This window comes from Globicephala melas, chromosome 4 (assembly GCF_963455315.2).
Source record: "Globicephala melas chromosome 4, mGloMel1.2, whole genome shotgun sequence".
NCBI classification, from domain to species: Eukaryota; Metazoa; Chordata; class Mammalia; order Artiodactyla; family Delphinidae; genus Globicephala; species Globicephala melas.
The window spans coordinates 72,007,330-72,025,377 of record NC_083317.1 but is presented as its reverse complement, the minus strand read 5'-3'; the positions used below and the strand labels follow the sequence as shown (position 1 = coordinate 72,025,377).

Here is an 18,048-nt window from a genome sequence, read left to right as displayed (position 1 = left end):
TAGAGTCTTAAAAAAATAATAATTTGAAGAGGAAGACTATGTCCTGACCAGCCAATAATAGGATATATGTCTCTGATAGGTCTACTTCTAGAGCAGAGATAGGATGCTTGCTAGTAAAAATATCAACCAATAGCCTCCAAACTGATTCCATGCTTGCTAGCTTTGTCATTACAACTTAACCTCAATATAAACTTTCATAAAGGATAGGAACGTGCCACTGATACAATATTTGGTTTCTCTGAAAATTTGACCATCTAACTACATATGTTAGTCCCTTCAAGTCTGGGAACACTGACAAAAGTAAATCCAGAGTTTGGCCAAATCCCAAGGTTCTGTCATCCTGTGATGCCCTGTCCAGGCCATCAAGTTACCCTCCTTATCCACATGGCTAATTCAGCAGAAATGTCAACCTTGTTTACATATATGTATACACATCTATTTTATGTCTTTAAAACAAAGTAGATTACACACATTTAAAATCAGCAGTGAAGGAGAGGGGATGCCTAACTTATAGATGAGCTCTGATACAAAAGTATATATGTTAGGAAATAATACCTCACTAAACAAGATTTTGATTGATAATTAGATCCTGATTTGATTTTAACATTATTTAATACATGTAAGTGAACAAAATTTTGTATATGTACAATGAAAAGAATGCAACTGTTTTTAGGTAAAATTAATAATAATTTAAAAGATTTTTATTTAGTCTGAATGCTAGTACCTGAAGAACAGTAGGTATAATTTGAAAAAAACTGAGGGATGAAGAATTATACCTAATTCCACGCCAAATCTTACAGCTTTTGTTTCCCTTGATAGAGGTATGTCAAAGCACTACTGTATAATTTATATGTCATATGACAGTTATTTTTCAGCCTACAGGAGGAAGAATGAAAGAAGGTAAAGGGAAAAATAAACATTTCTGGAGGTAACGAGCTGGAGAAGAGAGAAAGAAAAGATCTATAACTGTGTATGAGAAAGACTGCCTGAAGTGAAATTAAACTACTGGTGCTCAAAGGAAGAAATGGAGGTGGGATCTAAGAAGGTGGTGTGAACAACATACAGTCAGATGATTCTTCCAAACCAGCTGGTCACATCATGTGGATTACCTGATGAATTGATAAAATCAAGACAGATATTTAGCTTTTATGTGACCAAACATTAAGGCAAAACAGATTAACCCTGGAGTAGCTTTTATCTTTTTTTAAATTTATTTATTTATTTTTTTGCTCACTTTTATCTTAATCACCAGTTACAATATAGAAACTACACGTTTAGATTTTGATTACACTGTGAATTGCTCCTATTTAAAAATCAGGGTAACAAAATTCCAAAATACATTTGCATGCATTTATAGAAGGAAATGCACCAAAACATTAACAGTGGTTATCTGTGATTAATAAGTAATTTTTAAACTTGATTATAATCAGCATAGCTGTAGTTAAAAAAGGATCAATATAAAACAGGGCACAATAATTATTTAGTGTAAACTGACTATAAATTCTATCCTTAAGGCTGGCTCATAAATGGAACATAACTAGAAATTGGCAATGCACCTTCAGCTGCATGTTGTCCAGTACTGGGTTGTGGAATCAGATTGCTTTGGCTGGAATTCTAGTTCCATCATTTACTTAAGTGTGTGACCTCAGGACTAAACTGTGCCTCAGAGTTTCTTAGAGAAATGGCTGGTTCTAGGCCTGGACAGGGAAAATACAAGATGAGTCTATAGTGTCTTATAGTGTCAGAAGATAAGGAAGTACTTATAAAGGATGAGAGCATGTCAAAAGGACACAGGAAAGAGTTCCCAAAAGCCAATAATGGAATGATTTGAGCAATAAAATTAATAAAGTAGTATATAATCCAAAGTATAAAATAAATACACATAATTCATATCGATACAAAAAAATTGAATAAATAAAATGGGGCGGGGGGACAAATCTTCCTTACAAAAGAATTCCAAATAATATATATGTAGATACATTCCCTTCTAGGAGTTGGAACTTAACTTCCCTCCCCATTTGATTGTAGGCTAGACTTCGTGACTCATTTCCAAAGAAAAGAGTATGGAAAGGGGAAAATAACACCACAATGGAAGAATCTGGCATTAACCAAGTGATCAAGGTTAACATCACTAGTGATAAGTCACAATGACATCATTAATCTCCTGACGTAATGTGTTGAGGAGCACAGTCCACCTCTGTGGTATTCTTCCCCAAACCCATATCTAGTCATGGGGGGAAAAATCAGATAAACCCAAAATGAGGGACATCTTACAAAATTCCTGACCAAAACTTCTCAAAACCGTCAAGGACATGAAAAACAAAGACAGATTGAGAAATTATTATAGAATAGAGGAGGCTAAGGAGACATGACAATGTGGTATCCTGGAATTGAAAAAAAGACATTAGTGGAAAAACAGGTGAAATCCAAATAAAATCTAGAATTTACTTAATAATAATGTACTAGTGTTGGCGTCTTTGCTTTGAGATACATTTTATGGTTTATGTAATGTTAATATTAGGGGAAGATGGGTGATAGTTATACAGGAAATCTACTATCTTTGTAACTTCTCTGTAAGTCTAAAATTATTCAAAAATAAGAACTCTAGGGGCTTCCCTGGTTGCGCAGTGGTTGAGAGTCCGCCTGCCGATGCAGAGGACACGGGTTCGTGCCCCGGTCCAGGAAGATTCCACATGCCGTGGAGCGGCTGGGCCCGTGAGCCACAGCCGCTGAGCCTGTGAGTTCGGAGCCTGTGCTCCGCAACGGGAGGGGCCACAACAGTGAGAGGCCCGCGTACCACAAAAAAAAAAAAAAAAGAACTCTATTAAAAAAGGAATAAATTCCTCAAAAAGTTAAATATAGAGTAACCTACCATATGACCTAGCAACTTCACTTCCAGTATATGCCTAAGAGAGTTGAAAACACATGTCTGCACAAAAACTTGCATATGAATGTTCACAGCAGCATTATTCGTGATAGCCGAAAGAGGAAAACAACCAAAATATCAACGGATGGACAAAATATGTCATATCTATACAATGGAATACTGTTTGGCCACCAAAAAGAGTCAAGTACTGATACATGCTACAACATGAAATAAACCTTGAAAACATAAGTGAAAAAAGCCTGACACAAAAAGACCACAAATTATAAGATTCCATTTACATGAAATGTCTAGAACAGGCAAATCCACAGAGACAGAGAGTAGATTAGTGGTTGCTAAACAGTGAGGGGAATGGGACATGACTTTGGGGGAATGAAAATATTCTGGAATTAGACATTGCTAACAGTTGCACAACCTTGTGAATATATTAAAACCACTGAACTGTACACTTTAAAATGGTAAATTTCAGCTATGTGAATTACATCTCAATTTAAAATAGGAATTAATAATATTTACCTCATAAAGATTAAATGAGTTAATAACTGAAGGCTGCTACTGTTACTATCATGATATTATTATTTATAAGATTCTATGCTAGAAGTTGGAGAAAGAAAAGAGGACTTAATTCTTCTCCAAGAGTTCATAATCTACTGGGAAAGACCAGCACATACATATTTAGGTTAGGTTATGCCCTTTATCAACATTTGTTCTCAACACATGCATATTAAAAGCCACTTTGTTTCTTCAAAGCAGCAGTTCTCAAAACATTTTGGCCTCAAGACCACTTCACACTCTTAAAAATTACTGAGCATCTCAATTTTTGTTTATGTGCGTTCTATCTATATTCACTATAAGAAATTAAAATGAGCTACTTAAAGTATTTACTTCATTAAACCCATTACATTACAATGTTATTCATAAATAACATTTTTATGAAAAATAAAATCTTCCAAAACAGAATATAGTGACAAGAGTGGCATTAGTTTACTTTTCTGCAAATCTTTTAAATGTCTGGCTTAGTAGAAGACAGTTGGATTCTCATATCTGCTTCTGCATTCAATTTATTGTGTTATGTTTTGGTTGAAGTATATGAAGAAAATCTGGTCTTACACAGATATGTAGCTGAAAAAGGGAGTATTTTAATAACTTTCAGATAATTGTGGATATTCTTCTTTGATACTACAGCAAACTCAACCTTCATAAGCTTAGCTATGGACTCTGAAACCACAGCAATAAATTTTTTGTACTCTGTTACATTAAAGCCATTGAATTCTCTTGCACTTTGAATGGATCTTTTACCGATGAATGAATTTTGTAATGTCATGAATTGATTATCTGGAAAGTATTGGCTCACTCAATTATTAAGATATTCCAATGTTGACACTTCCTTATACAATAAAAATAAAATCACATTCATTAATATCACCACTGATCTCATCAGAAAAGTCCAGGTATTGGGAACCTGTCAAACTCAAGAAAGTGAATACAAGTTTTCTAAAACTCTAATTTTCATTTGAAAATTTAAATTTTATCAATTAACAACAAATTCTGTCACTTCATTCATTTTCGAGAAAATGTCTGCCAAATACCTAAGTCTGAACAACCAGAGTTGTTCAGTGGGCCAGTCGTTCTTTCAAATAAAAATGGTGTTCCAGGAAATGGGGCCTTTTTAAGCTCAATCATATAAGTGGTTTTCTGTAAGACAACCATTTCATACTTCATAAGTACCTTATGAGTACTTCCCATTTTGCTATACAAAATACTTTAAAAGTAAACTCAAAAGTAGAGATATAATAAGATTAGTAATTTCATTGTTTCAAGTACATTCTTAAGTTAAACTGGCTTTTAAAAAAAAACTACAAGCACATAGCTATTGCCTTGAATGAGTTGTATTAAAGTACAGTCAGTTTTACCCACCACTGCTTTTGCATCATCAATGCAAATGTCAACACAGTGTAAAAAGGCAAAGAATACCTTAGTATTATTATGAAAAATAGGTTTTGACTCACAGACCCCAAGGGTACCACAGACCACTCTTCGAGAACTGCTGCTTTAGAGTTTACCCCAGCTCCATACTTCACCCTCATAGTCCCAATTCTTTCTGATGTGCTACTAGGCAGCAGAAGACCCATATTTATTTCCTCCTATACTCTACAGAACACATTTTTGACATAAAAGGTAATCAATGGCTAGATTTCCAAACTGGGGCACAAAAACCTAATCAAATCTTGAAAATGGTTCAAAATCTATACATATGTCATAATAATTACTACAGTGTTTTTTGTAACAAAACCCAGAAAGATGTCAGCCAGAGAGACTGTCATTTATATGAAAAATACCACCACCAAATTCTAAAGCAAACAACACTAACAAGGCAACTTTCAGAACACAGCCTTTCCTTATACTCTGGTTATTCAAAAAATTTTCTTTACTGCTTTATTTTAATATACTGTGCAGTAATTTTTAAAGTTTTCTGCACAAATTCAGTCCAATAAAACTAAAGAGGAGCTAATACGTTATTTGTTTCAGAACTTTCTTCTTTATCTATATTATAAAGTTAAACCAGCTATGTCTCAAGGAAATCCCAATTAACACGACGTACCCTATTAGGCAACACATGTCTAAACAAAATCTAAATTTTATAGGTCACAGATGTCCCTAATGAAATTACTCAAAATGACAAATATGACGGCAATAATTCTAAGTAATATGCCTCATAAGTGATTAGATGGTAGTAAATAAAAGCATGACCCTTGATAAAACATTGATGACTCTGCCACTAGCTAAGCTGAGGACTTGATCCCTTCATCTCATGATTTCTCTAATGAATCTGTCTTCAGCTGCTATTCAGAGGAAGAGGTTAGAAGAAGCCCTAACTAGCTTCCCAAAGAGTTTCTATACATTCAGCTTTTGTTTAGAGAAAGAAGTTAAAATTGGTTGACTAAAAATAACATGTGATAACACTGGCTATACGTTCCTCAGCAGCTACTGCCATTTAGGGCCATTTACTACCAAATCAATCTGATCTCACATGAGTGCACATAAATACTATACTTCATGTTCCCCAATATACCAAAGACTTTCCTGGCCTAAATCATCTTTGGGTATACATTTCTCCATTCTTAAATTTTCTTTATCCTTTTCTCTACCCAACCAAATGCTCAGTAAAAATTATTTCCTATGTAAGGTCATGCCTGTCTGTCCCTGTTCAAAAAGACCCCTCACATCCTCTGAATGCAAGTTACACAGGAATATAAATCCAGAGAGTATTGAAGTTGGAATGGAATTCATTTGGTCCATCTTCCTTATTTTGTGAAGAATCTGACTCACCAAAATGTAAGCAGTTTGCCTGAAGTCACACAAATCTAATTATTAACAGAACTAAGACCAGAATCCAAGTTTACTAACAACCCTTCATCTCATATTTTTCTAATTATATTAACATATCAGACCATTCTTTGGCAATGAATTACAACTGTGCATCATTAATTATTATTTTAAGTGTGTTCCTGCCCAAGACTTCAAGCAATTCAAAAGCAGGGATTATACAGTCTCTTCAATAAGTGGTGCTGGGAAAACTGGACAGCTACATGTAAAAGAATGAAATTAGAACATTCTCAAACACAATACACAAAAATACACTCAAAATGGATTAAGACCTAAATGTAAGACCAGGTACTATAGAACTCTTAGAGGAAAACATAGGCAGAACACTCTTTCACATAAATTGCAGTAGTATCTTTTGGATCCACCTCCTAGAGTAATGAAAATAAAAATAAACAAATGGGACCTAATTAAATTTAAAAGCTTTTGCACAGCAAAGGAAACCATAAACAAAACACAAAGACAACCTACAGATGGGAGAAAATATTTGCAAATGACGCAACTGACAAGGGTTTCATCTCCTAAATGTATAAACAGCCCATGCAGCTCAATATCTAAAAAAACAAACAACCCAATCAAAAAATGGGCAGAGGAATTCCCTGGCAGTCCTGTGGTTAGGACTCTGCACTTCCATTGCAGGGGGCACAGGTTTGATCCCTGGTTGGGGAACTAAGATCCTGCAAGCCGCATGGCACTGCCAAAAGAAAAAGAAAAAAAAAAAAAAAAGGCAGATCTAAATAGACAGTTCTCCAAAGAAGATGTACAGATGATCAAGAGGCACATGAAAAGATGCTCAAGGGACTTCCCTGGTGGTCCAGTGGCTAAGACTCCAAGCTCCGAATGCAGGGGGCCCGGGTTCTATCCCAGTTTGGGGAACTAGATCCCACATGCCTCAACTAAAGATCCCACAAGTGGCAACGAAGATCCCATGTGCCTCAAATAAGACCCAATGCAGTCAAATAAATAAATAAATATTAAAAAAGAAAAAAAGATGCTCAACATGGCTAATTATTAGAAAAATGCAAATCAAAATTACAATGAAGTATCACCTCACACCAGTCAGAATGGCCATGATCAAAAAGCCTACAAGCAATAAGTGCTGGAGACGGTGTGGAGAAAAGGGAATCCTCATACTCTTGTTAGTGGGAATGTAAATGGTACAGCCAGTATGGAGAACAGTATGGAGGTCCCTTAAACAACTAAAAATAGAACTACCATATGATCCAGCAATCCCACTCCTGGGCATATATCTGGAGAAAACCATGGTTCAAAAGGATACATATACCCCAATGTTCACTGCAGCACTGTTTACTGTAGCCAAGAAAGGGAAGCAACCGGGCTTCCCTGGCGGCGCAGTGGTTGAGAGTCCGCCTGCTGATGCAGGGGACGTGGGTTCGTGCCCCGGTCCAGGAAGATCCCACATGCTGCGGAGCGGCTGGGCCCGTGAGCCATGGCCGCTGGGCCTACACGTCCAGAGCCTGTGCTCCACAACTGGAGAGGCCACAACAGTGAGAGGCCCACGTACCGCAAAAAAAAAAAAAAAAAAAAAAGAAAGGGAAGCAACCTAAATGTCCATCAACAGATGAATAAAGAAAATGTGGTATATGTATACAATGGACTATTACTCAGCCATTGAAGGGAATGAAATAATGCCCTTTGCAGCAACATGGGTGGACTTGGAGATTATCATTACTAAGTGAAGTAAGTCAGACAGAGAAAGACAAATATCATATGATATCACTTATATTTGAATCTAAAAAATAATACTAATGAACTTTTTTACAAAACAGAAACAGACTCACAAAAATAGAAAACAAACTTATGGTTACCAATGGGGAAAGGTGAGGAAGAGTGATAAATTAAGAGTTTAGGATTAACATATACACACTATATAAAAATAGATAATGAACAAAGATCTAATGTATAGCACAGGGAACTTTACTCAATAGTCTGTAATAACTCATATGGTTAAAGAATCTGAAAAAGAATGGATATATGTATACATATAACTGTATCACTTTGCTATATACCTGAAATTAACACAACACTGTAAATCAACGATACTCCAATATAAAATAAAATTTTTTTAAAAAAGCAGGGATTATACTACTACTGCTGCTGCTACTACTACTATTATACCATATTACTATTTCCTTTAACACAAATCCTTCCATGTATCAGACAATAATGTGTACTGACTTACAGTAGTACACTCTGTACTGTTTTTCCTCAACTTTCTTGTATCAAACAGCATTTCACTAGACAACAAATAAACTACCCTATATTAACAAAAATATCTTTGGAAAGATTTATACTTTTCCCCTAATAGCCAATTCATAGCCTTAGTCTTCAACTTTTCCATAAGGCAGTGTATTTTTTTCTTTATTGCTTCTACTGACAGTGTCAAATGGCTAAGAAGCACCAAGTGAAGATGTGATAAGGTTCTTTACATCTTATATTTTAGCAGAAACAACAAAGAATATAAAAACAATTCATTATAAAATACTGATTTACCAATGTTTTGCTCCACCATTACACAAAAATGTTTTATAAAAAAGGGCAAAATGATAAGGAATGCCTCTCTCCAAATCCTTTTCACTTTTTGCTACTTTTCAGTGAAAAACAAGTAGGCGAAACAAAAAGCATGCCCAAAACACACTGTACTCTTCTAACAGGACCATTGTTTAATTGTGACACAACTCAAAAACAAACAATTCCTCAATTGTCTACTGAAGAAGATGAGGGGAAGCTAAATACACAACAGAAATGAAAAAAGGAGTGGTGTCTGGAACCAGTCAGTCCAACTAGGAAAAATTACTAAATTTATTATAATTCACTCATATCATCTATGGTACTCCAAGTACAAACCACATACTACTGAAAAACATGATTTTAAAAGCACAATTTTGCTTTATATTTTTTACTTACATTTTATATAAATACCAAACAAACCTTAATTTTTTAGTACCTTATGAATATAGTAATACAACACTATAAGACATCAAACAATCTCTCAATAAGCTCTAAGATTCCCAACATCACTGACCCTGAGTCTCTCCAAAAAAGCCTCAAATGCCTTTGAGAGCAAAAGCATTAATGAAAATATCCCAAATCACCCTAAGTGGATGGACAACACACACTATGAAAGGGAATTCACAAATCAGTAAGAAAGGAGTGTTTTCATTTGGTGGCAATGGCCGTAACATCAGGTCTATCAGTAGCAAAGCCTATCAGTAGCAAAGTCTATCAACAGCAAAGTAGAAAACAACTGGGGTACTGGTAAAGAATAAAGGAAAATAAAAAGAAACTTTGCTTCAAACTCAAATAAATAAAGGATTGGATAATGTAACAAATCTTTAAATATGCATGGATAAGCTAGTTAAGATGAAAGGGATGTTTCCATATGGTGCAAAGCAAAGTGAAATCAGGAACAAGAGAGTAAGCAATTTACTAATCCAGGTATTCTCAAGGGACTTCTGACTAAAGTTCTACTATGATGGCTGCCACAGGGGACAGGTGATAAAACCCAGAGTCTGCCAAAATTGGAGTCCCTCCCACAGAAGGCTAGCTATAATCTATATAAGAGTATATCAGGAATAAATCCCTTTGCACAGAAGGAAATGAGAAAACCTTAAGCATTTTGAGCCCAGTAATAACAACAGAAGTGCAGGCAATGGGGAATCCCTGAGAAATCCTAACAACAAAATGCACGCTTGTGGTCTGAATTCATGCCACCCATGAGGTCCCCCCACATCCCAAACAGGTTTAATTGAATGTGGCCGTGTTGGTAGCACTCCCTAGTGAATGACAGAATCAAATATAAAGCCTCCTTGGGAGAAAACAACTTCAACACAGGTCTCAAAAAATACCCAAAGATCAAATTCTAACGAAAAGGAGCAGCTCATGGGGAAAATTCAAAAAACAAACAACACACTGTGACTGAGAACTAACCAAAACAGACTGGTGAAACAGATGTGAAATAATCTGACACAGAACATGTACAAGAAGCTCAAATATAAAAGCAGAAAAAAAGCAAATGTGAAAAACAACCATATAGAACTTTCAGTAAGAAAAAACATAATACCTGAAAATTAAAAATTGACATTTGAAGTAAAGAGCAGCATGGACTCAGTAGAAGAGAGAGTTAGTGAACTGGAAGATATATACGAAGAAAGTACCCAGAATGCAGCACAAAAGACAAAGAGATAGAAAATATAAAAGAAAAGTAAAATGAGTAGGCTAGATGATCTAAGATACATCTATTTGGAGTTCCAGAAGGAGATGACAGAATGAATGAGGGACTCACTCACCAGATAAATTCGGGCTGAGAAATTTCTAAGGCCGATGAAGGACACAAATCTGTAAGTTGAAGAAACCTAATGAATCAAAAGCAGGATAAAATGTAATCTATGCACATCAAAGTGAAGACAAAACATAGTGAAATTAAGATAAAGTTCTTAATATCAGTCAAAGGAGAAAAAAGGATAAACCTCACAGAAGTGGCAGTTGGACTGTCAGCTTACTTTTTGATAATAGCAATGAAAGCAGCAAGACATTGGAATATCCTCAATGTATTGAGAGAAAAAGCGGCCAACACAAATTGCAGATTTAATAAAACTATCTTTCAAGAATACGGTTAAAATAAATACATTTTGAGAGAAAGAAAATTCCCAAAAGATTGGAATCACTATATACTTTTAACCAAAATCAATTAAGTTGGAAATCAACAACAAAAAGGTAACTAGGAAAAAAACTCCATGAGTTTGTAAATATAAAACACCTCTTAAAAACTTATGGTTAAAAAAAAAAAGATATCATAATGGAAATGAGAAAATACTTAGAATTGAATGAGAATGAAAAACTGTATCAAAATTTGCAGGATTAGGATAAACAAAATGTGGTGTATATATACTGCAGAGTATTATTTACCTTTAAAAGGAGATGAAATTTGATACATGCTCTAACAAGGATGAACTATGAAAACATTAAGTAAAATAAGCCAAACAAAAGGACAAATACTGTATAATTTCACGTATATGAGGTATCCAGAGTGGTCAAATTCAACAGAGACATAAAGTAGAATAGAGGTCACCAGGGCCTGGGGTGGGGGGTTTGTGAAATAGGGAGTTATTGTTTAATTGGTAGAGTTTGTATTCGGGATGATGAAAAAGTGTTGGAAATGGATAATGGTAGGAGTTGCTCAACACTGTGAGTGTACTTAATGCCAATGAACTACACACCTAAAAGAATGGTAAATTTTATGTTATGTATATTTTACCGCACACACAAAACAACCTTGCAAGATGTGATTAAAGCACTTAATGACACCTACAGTTCTGAATTTTTACTTTAAAAAAGAACCAAAAATTAATGACTTAAGCATCCAACCTAAGAAGCAAAACAAAAAAAACCAAAAATAAACCCAAAGAAAGTAGGAAGAAAAATAATAATTTAAGATAAAAGCAGAAACTGCTGAATGTAAGGCTATCATACAATAAAGAAGATCAATAAAGCTAAAAAGTTGAGTCTTAGACAAAACTAATGATACCTCTGGCAAAATTAACCAAGGAACAAAGAAATCACAAATAAACACTAACAGGAATGAAAAGGGGTTCTATCAGTAGTGAGCAGAGGTCACTAACACCAATATTCTGCAATGTGACAACAAGTCTTCACAACTCTTGAACGTTCCACCATGCTCTGATTTATAATTAAAAAGACATATATATATAAAATTACCCGAACCTAGAGCACAGTTCTATTTTATACATAAAAGATACTTTTTACACAGTTTTAACACACACTGAATTTTCCAGGTATGTAAACACTATGAAATCAAGAAGAGCTTACACTTTGTTTTGCTCAGTTTTACCAAGAAGTTTATTCATCATTTGGAATATCATGTCAGTGAAAGCAATGCACTCATGCTTGTTGAATCATCAAAGCAGTACACCTGCATGAGATTGCACTGTGACTGAACCTATGAGTATTAGATACAGGTCTATGATCACTTCATACTTTTGAAGTTGCTGTGATCAAGTATTTACAAATGGAAATATTATTTTATTAAAGTTTTCCTGTTAGTTCTATTTTTTCCATTATATATTAATTTTCCTCCCAAAATTGATTTAGGGAAGTAGAGTAAGGCATTATATTGATTTTTCCCTGAAAAAAGGATAAAGTAAATAATCTGTGACTTTTAATTTCATAGGAGAGCAGTAAAACATAGTGTCTAAAAAGAACAGACCCATGGCAGGGGGCGGGTGTTTCCCTGGTGGCCCAGTGGTTAGGATTCTGGGCTTCACTGCCGTGGCCTGGGTTCACCCCCTGGTTGGGGAACTAAGATCCTGCAAGCTGTGTAGCGGGAAAAAAAAAAAAAAAAAAGTACAGACCCAGACACCCCATTGCTAGCAACCTATCCCAAAGACACACCAACAAAAATACAATACAAATAAACATATACACTAGACTGTTATTGTTGTATTATCTATAACAGCAAAAGACAGGAAGCATCTCAAATGGCCAAAAATAGGGGACTGCTTGAATTAACTATGGTATATCACACACTAAAGTATTATGAAGCTGTAAAAATGAAGGAGGAAACCACTGTATACATTGCCATGGAGTAATCTCAGGATATACTACTGATGAAAATGCAAGATGAGGGAAAAATGTATGTCTGGTATGCTACCACTTACCTAAGGGGAGAAAAAAAGGTGTATCAATACACACACACACACACACACACACACACACACACACGGTTATTATTACTTTTTTTAATGGAAGGATAAACCATAATTTTTTTTATGGTTGCTTTGGGGGGAAGAATAAAATGGAAGGGACTGAGTTAAAAGTTAGACTTCTCTGAACATATCTTGTTTTGTACATTTGTAAATTAACAATTTATTACCCTTTATTCCTTTTCCTGCAGCATTTTGCTAAACAAGAAGAAACAAGTGTCATTAATTGCAAATAATAAGACTGTCTACAAAATGCAAACAAAACTATGATGAATTATTAGGATAAACACAAATTTAGCAAAGTTGCAGGATAAAGAGGAATACACAAAATTCAACTGCATTTGTGCACACTAAACAGAAAATGAAATGGGGGGAGGGGGAAGATACCACTTATAATACCATTAAAAAGTCTGAAGTTCCTAGGACAGAAATTTCCAAACCTGCTTAGTTCATGGTGCCCATACTATTCTCAGTAATCATTTCATAGCACCTCTAAGCCAAAAGACATTCCTAACAGTTTCATTTAGTATTTAGTAGTTAGGTCCAAACAACTTCATTAGTATTTATCATTCACTCATCCTAAAAACGTAGTAACTACTGGAAAAAGCAATTGAATTAAAAAAAAAAACACTTTTCTTTCTTTCTCTTTCAGGTACATTAGGTAAGCATGCACAACCTCCGAAACCTCGGACCCCACACACCCTCATTTCCTGTTCCACATTGATTTTCATACTTCTAATCTCAGCAACCATTTCACAAAGATAGACTTTACCAAATGTATCACAATCTAATGTTGAAACGTGGAACTTCCTAGAGCTAGAAGTTCACATTGTGTCCAATGGACATCCATCCATTCCCTGGTGGCGCAGTGGTTAAGAATCTACCTGCCAGTGCAGGGGACATAGGTTTGATCCCTGGTCCAGGAAGATCCCACTTGCCACGGAGCAACTAAGCCCGTGCGCCACAACTACTGAGCCTGCACTCTAGAGGCCATGAGCCACAACTACTGAGTCCGCATGCCACAACTAGTGAAGTCTGCATGCCTAGAGTCCGTGCACCACAAGAGAAGCCACCGCCATGAGACCGCGCATGGCAACGAACAGTGGCCCCCACTTGCTGCAACTAGAGAAAGGCCATGGCAAGAAGACCCAACACAGCCAAATAAATAAAGTTCAAAAATAAATAAATAAACAAACATCCCATGGTGCCTTTAAGCTCAGTGGGGGTACTCCAGGACACCATGGCACAGTTTGGGAACTGTGGACCTAGAATCTTTATAGAGAGGAAAAATGAACTGAAAGACATTAAGACCTAAATAAACGGTGAGACACTAATGGTCACTAATTTAAAAACTCAATAATGTACAAATGCCACATTTCCTCAAACTAATCTATAGATTCAAAGCAATCCTAATCAAAGATCCAAGAGAGTTTTGTGAAAAATTGGACAGTTAATTCTAAAATCTATATGGAAGAGCAAGAGCATAGCAAAGATATTCCTGAAGAATAATGTAGAAATACTGTGAAATGAAAAGTCTTTATTTAAAAAAAACTGGATCCTATACCAGATACCATGCCACTTATGCAACTTTTCCAATCTTTTTATTTCGCTTTACCTGTCTTTTCAAGCTACTATCCCAACAACCAGCTCTATACTGGGTGTGACCAACTTTTTCATTCAGGCACAACATGACAACACCCCTCTTCATTCTGAGCTGCACAATGCCATGGAATAGTGTGGCACCCACACACATGCAACCTGGTAGTGCAGGGGAGTTAACTGTGGAGTGAACCTATAACGAATGGTGATGAAACAGATAGATCCCATCTCCTTAGATCATTTTTCTCATCCTGTTGGATGATCCTGTGAATGACTTTATAGTGTAACTTCCTGGGGGACAATACACTGGGATTGAGCAATCAGTTGCACTGCCATTCTGGCTACCACTTCACTCCCCTTTTCCTACACTGGGGAAATACTTTCTAATAATGTAAAGATATGTAAGCCTTCAGCCTCAAGCTCTGTTTTCTGGGGAATCCAGGTGAAGAAAGATTCCTACCTTGCATCATACCAAAACAATTTTAGATGAATTAAAGATTTAATGTGAAAGGCAAAATTCTAACTTTTAGAAGATTATATACGAGAATATCTGTATACAGAAGAATATCTTTATACAACACACGACTCTAAAGGAAAAGATTGATAAATATGACTACATTGTACACCACAGAATAAAAAGACAAGCCACAAACCAGGGTATAACTGCAACAAAAGTAACTGACAAAAACTGTATCAACAATAAATAAAGAATTCCTACAAAGAAATATGCAAAAGGCAAACAATCCAGTAAAAAAATGAGCAAATGACAAGAACAGGCATTTCACAGAAGACAACAAACAGTGAATAAACACATGAGAACAAGCCCAGTCTCATATGGAAATGTAAATTAAGGCCATTTGTAGATACCATCTAACACCTAGATTGGCAAAAATTAAGATACTTGACTGAAAACAAGGATGCAGAGCAAAGATAATTCTCATACACTGCTAGCAGGAGTATAAACCAGTAAAACTACTTCAGAAACAACTTGGTATTAGCTTATACAGTTGACTGACTGTACATTGTGCAACTCAGCAATTTTACTCCTGGATATAAATCCAAGAAACTCTTGCACATGTACAAATTATAAGAATATTCATAATAGCACTGTCATAACAGCAAAAGACTAAAAACAACCCTGTATTAGCCTGGGCTAGGCTATGCACTGGTAACAAACATATCCCCAAATCTCAATTGTTTAACACAACAAAAATTTCTAATGAACACTAAGCTTGAGGAAGTTTGTTCTTCTTAAGGTGATTTACGGATCTAGGTTGCTGCCATCTTAAAGTTCCACTCCCTCAGCAAGCCACCACCAAAATGAGAGACTGAGGGTGCATATGGGCTCATAACTGTCTCAGTCCACGAGTGACATGCCTCACTTCCCCACTCATGGTTCAACAGAACCCAGCACATGCAATGCAATGCAATCGATAAATACCTGTTGAACAAATGCATGAGTACAGAGGGGTAAGAAATTATTTCTACCATTTCAAAATGATCTGTGAAAGAGCGTGACTGTGACTTGATAAATGACATAGGACAGATAGTTTCCATACATAAAAAGTGGGGGAATGATACTCCAGGTACTATCTATAGGTCACAAACAGCAAGCAGGCTTTACCTCACAGAGCTACTCTGAATGACCCAGAGCGGCTGGCTGTCATGTCATCCGTATGCTATGACAGGAAGAATTCTGAGGCTGCATTCCACTTATGGGAGGATATGAAATAAAATAATCCAGTGAAGACAGGGAGACAAAAACCTCTCTCTTTGATTTTAAAAAAAATGGTTTTTAAAAGGAGAGGCAAGTTTTTAAAGAAAGAATATTCTTAAGCAGTATCAAACTGCATACAGGGCTTCCCTGGTGGCACAGTGGTTGAGAGTCCGCCTGCCGATGCAGGGGACATGGGTTCGTGTCCCGGTCCGGGACGATCCCACATGCAGCGGAGCAGCTGGGCCCGTGAGCCACGGCCGCTGAGCCTGCGCGTCCGGAGCCTGTGCTCCGCAACGGGAGAGGCCACAACAATGAGAGGCCCGCGTACCGCAAAAAAAAAAAAAACAAAACCAAAAACTGCATAGATTTTTTTAAAAAAGGGAACACTTAAAAGTTTCCCTTTACCCCTGCCTCCCTCTCCCTTAATCCCAACTTGACTAAACTGCTAATGACAGCAATTATGCCTTATTAGCTTTTATACTCCCAGCACATAGTACAGAGCTTGGCACATAGTATGTGCTCAACAAATGCTTACTATAACGAGCTGAGAGTAGTTGAATAAGTTATAGAAACAGATATCGCCAAGGGATATGCATTTTAAAAAATGCCTTAAAAGAAGAAATGGATCTTGACCCAATTTTAGTAATCACATCAGTGATTGTAAAAAATTCAGTGATGTAAAAAATTCTTCAAAAAGTATCAAGTTAAGATAGTTTGAGAAAATGAAGTGCTAGAATGTAGACAGACCAACCCTGAATGGAAATTTTTTTCAATGAAATTTATATATTTTATTTTAAAATAAATCATCTCTATTAACCCATTTTTCTTATTTTGATGGTTACCTAGGAGCTCATGTTTGTTTCTTCACATCGATATACTCTTTAATACACTTGTTCTAGTTCATTAATCTAGCTGTATGAGAAGTTTTGTGGAGAAACAAAATGGAAGCCGGGATTACGGGGAAGCTTTGTTACCATTTCCTAGGGAACCAGGGAGCAGTAGCTTGGGTGGTCCAGAAGTGAGAACAGATTTTTCAGAGAGCTCCTTGAAAGATGAACAAGTATTTGCCAGGTAGAGAAAAAAAGAGTTCATTTATTTTACCCTCTAGGCTCCTATGGGATTTTTTTAAGTTGCACACTTTGGTCTACAAATTAAAGGATAATCCTCAGACTGAGGTCAGCATCCTGTCTAAAATTATGCCTTGCTAGGCTCTGCTAAGTTCTGCTGCTTCTTGCTTTCACCTGAATGGGAATTTGCTCTTAAAGTCATCTTCAAATTGTTTATCTTTAAAACTTTTTTCCTTATGAACACACCATTCTGTAAGCTGTGCTATCCAACACGGGTAGGCCATACTAAGCCACATATGGCTATTTAAATATAAATGAATTTAAATAAAATAAAATTGTTTCTTCGTCACACTAGCCATATTGGATAGCACAGATATAGAACATTTCTATCACTGCAACAAGTTCAAACTGGACAGTTCTAAACTGTTCATATACGGTCAGAGGATGAGTGCTGTATCTAAAAGGCATAAAAACTAAACTTACACAAAAGTTTTAATGTTTTCCTAATTTTATCAAAACCAGGAATGCAAACAATTCACCTTTGTACCAACTTGGTTAAAAGGCAACAAGTCAACAGGAACTAGTCTGAATTTAGCAGTATAGGATACTACTCTGAAAACACGCCTAACATTATATGTCCTAATCATTCATGAG

General features: G+C 36.0%; 1 protein-coding gene across 2 annotated transcripts in view; it reads right to left on the bottom strand.

The window, feature by feature from the left end:
* PAK2 (p21 (RAC1) activated kinase 2) overlaps nucleotides 1-18,048 on the bottom strand; it is a 79,837-nt gene that overhangs the window by 41,108 nt on the left and 20,681 nt on the right. Inside the window, exon 2 of one of the 2 annotated variants that reach the window (XM_060298227.1) lies at nucleotides 10,579-10,627. The exons of the other annotated variant lie outside the window; for it this stretch is intronic. The gene's annotated coding sequence lies outside the window, so the exon portion shown is untranslated. The remainder of the gene's footprint in view (nucleotides 1-10,578; nucleotides 10,628-18,048) is intronic. 2 annotated transcript variants of the gene reach the window in all.